This window comes from Entelurus aequoreus, linkage group LG05 (assembly GCF_033978785.1).
Source record: "Entelurus aequoreus isolate RoL-2023_Sb linkage group LG05, RoL_Eaeq_v1.1, whole genome shotgun sequence".
Lineage (NCBI taxonomy): Eukaryota > Metazoa > Chordata > Actinopteri > Syngnathiformes > Syngnathidae > Entelurus > Entelurus aequoreus.
The window spans coordinates 39,582,558-39,585,519 of NC_084735.1; the positions used below are offsets into that span (position 1 = coordinate 39,582,558).

Genomic DNA, 2,962 nt, shown 5'->3' on the forward strand with positions numbered 1-2,962 from the left:
AGGGAACGTTGCTTTGCAGTCCATTTCTTGTTGGAAACACGTCATTCTTCATCAACTTTTCTCTTTTTAGCGCCTCGGGTGTAAACCGTGCATCACTTGTCGCTGCATGTGCACCTTCACTCGCAGGTTACACACGGACACACGTCAATAAATAATACTTTTCAAAATAAAAGTAGCACAGTTGTATTGCGCGCACGACATAGATGTTTTTTCAACTTTATTTCGTAATTTGTAATTGCAGCTGTTCACATTCACTCACAATCACGCACACGCATACGTCCACACGGATAATACAAATAACGATTTTCAAAACCAAAACAGCACCGTTGTATTGCACACTCGACATAGATACTTTTTTAAATGTATTTTGTAATTTATAATTGGCCTCACGCGGGCCGGACAGGGACGTACAAAGGGCCGGATGCGGCCCGTGGGCCGCAGAATGCCCAGGTCTGATTTAAACCAACGAAGACAAAAAAATGTATGCACCACTAAGTAGTATTTGAGTATTGTAAGTAAACAGTCTTTGAAATGTGACTATACCGTCAGCATCAAACACATCTTCCTCATTGTTTCTATAGCGTTCAGGGGTGATGTGGCTCCGTTTGGTTAACACTTCTTCTGGGCTCGAAAACATTTTAGCTTGTTTTTCGTATTGAAGGGCCTTGTCAAAGTCTTCTGCAAAATTTCAAAGTATGGCGATGACTCAAGATGAATTTAACTTATGTTGTTTAAAATATACATGATATGACTTAGACAATATTCCCTTACCAGTCAATGTTTTCCTGAAAACCCGAATTGGCAGCCTCTCCCAGAATTGTTTGTCAGGAATCTCAGCTTTCCGGATTCTGGAGTGGGTAGGATTTGGCCTTGGCCAATAGCAGAAGGTATTCTGAAGATAAAATAATCATGATGAATGACATAATAATAATAAGCTACAATATTATGCCTATGCACAATACTTTTCAGAAAAAGTAATAACCTTTCCATCATCTTCTGTCCATTTGGTTGGGACAACAGCGACTGAATGTTCACCAAGGAACTCAACGACCACAAAAGAAGGAGCCATCTGGAAAACAATCAGATAATATTACCATTTCAATACTGCATCAAAGAGTTATTTATGAATCCTGATAGAGTTAGTCTGTTATTCGTAGTCTGCACACAGCATCCATGTACTTTGTCACTGTTTCTGGAGTTGATGTCGTGTCATTCTCTTGCTCGCTATCATCACTCTCTAATTCTAAAGTTGACTGACCCCAAGGAAAATGGGTTGCCCTATTATCGCACACACGGAACTATAACATTAAAACATTGGCATAATTACCGTAATTTCCGGACTATAAGCCGCTACTTTTCCCCCTCGTTCTGGTCCCTGCGGCTTATACAAGGGTGCGGCTTATTTACGGCCTGTTCCTCTCCGACACCGACGAAGAGGATTTCGGTGGTTTTAGTACGCAGGAGGAAGACGATGACACAATGATTAAAGACTGACTTTTCATATACCGGTAGGCTGGTTATTTAGATAACGTACAGGCGAGCACTTTGTATTACTTTGCACCGTTGTATTATTTGTACTCTGCACGAATGCTGTTCGCCATGTCAAAGATGTGAAAGTTTGATTGAATGATTGAAAGATGTATTGTTAATAAATGGGACGCTTTCCCCTCCGTGGTAGCAGGAACCCCTATATACTACGGTAATTGCACATCAAAACCCTGCGGCTTATAGTCGGGTGCGGCTTATATATGGAGCAATCTGTATTTGCCCCTATATTTAGCTGGTGCGGCTTATAGTCAGGTGCGGCTTATAGTCCGGAAAATACGGTACTTTATCATTTACCTCTCATCTCACTCTGTTATTTTGCTTGTTTCTTTTTCCTTTTTTGTCCTCCCTCTTAATTCCTCCTCTTCTCCTGCAAGTAGTTATAATTGCAAATTCAAAAGACATGCAGTGGAACTTCAATAAAATGGGAATTCAAAATTGGGATATCTTATCTTCTCCGTATCTCAAATTTTGAACCTCCCTTTCGAAAAGTGGCCAGTTTCAGGACCTCTCCAAGCTCGCAATCCACTTCAGCTGTGGTCATCTGCTTGTAAACACCCCTGCATGCCTCTGCAATCACCAGCACAATTTAGAATTCCCTTTAGAATAAATACTGTAATAATAACAGCTAGATCGACCTTGTGAGCATACATGCAACATATGTTCAAAGATGCAAACCTATTATTAACACTTACTATTTATTATTCTGTAAAGGGGCAAGTCCTCAAATGCCACTTTTCCTGACTTTCCACGGAGGCCAAGCTGCTCCAGGACTTTGTTTGTGGCAATTTTCCTCAGCATTGTCCTCACCGTGTCTGCCAAATTCGGAACGTTCAGGCAGCATTCAAACCATATCACTGACGGGGCAAATTATTGTTTAACTAAACTACAAATAAATCCACCCTTCTTCAGAAGTCATTTGTTGGTATTTGGTCAGTTTGGAAACTTTATAACAGCCAACCTGCACGAGAAATGTATGCTAGTTAGCGCCGGCGCGCATTTATACACAACGCTAAAACCGTAAAATGGTCTGAAATTAATCATGTAGGTTGGAAATTGTTATACAAAAACGTGCTTCGTATTTCACTCTTTCTATACTTACTTGTGATAAATGGATGGCGCACCAAATTGTTTTAAAATTGGGATTCTGGAAGTAGTTAGCCTTCGTCCTTCTTTGTCTCACGGAGCAGCTTCAATTGTGCATGCGTGCAGTCTTCTTCTCCTTCTTCTTCTTCTTCTTCTTCTTCTGATTTTCATGGCGGTTGGCAAGCAACCTTGTGTGTGCATTACCGCCACCTACTGTGCGTGCAGCCTTGACTCAGCCGGCGTCAGATTGTTCAGAAAACACAACACTTTCGCAGAAAGTTAGGGAAACGTTACAACATACTGTATAAAAAGTAAATTTGCGAAAAAAACA

General features: G+C 40.8%; 1 long non-coding RNA gene across 2 annotated transcripts; it reads right to left on the reverse strand.

Moving 5' to 3' along the window:
- Positions 1 to 573: 573 nt before the first annotated feature.
- On the reverse strand, positions 574 to 2,657 carry LOC133649741 (uncharacterized). 2 transcript variants are annotated; one of them, XR_009826130.1, is made up of 5 exons: positions 2,241 to 2,657; positions 1,843 to 2,115; positions 983 to 1,069; positions 772 to 892; positions 574 to 678 (listed from the first exon to the last, which is right to left on the reverse strand). It is a non-coding gene; the product is annotated as an uncharacterized LOC133649741 (long non-coding RNA). The 2 variants fall into 2 exon arrangements; XR_009826131.1 differs by lacking the exons at positions 1,843 to 2,115; positions 2,241 to 2,657 and adding an exon at positions 1,180 to 1,254.
- Between the last annotated feature and the right edge of the window lie 305 nt (positions 2,658 to 2,962).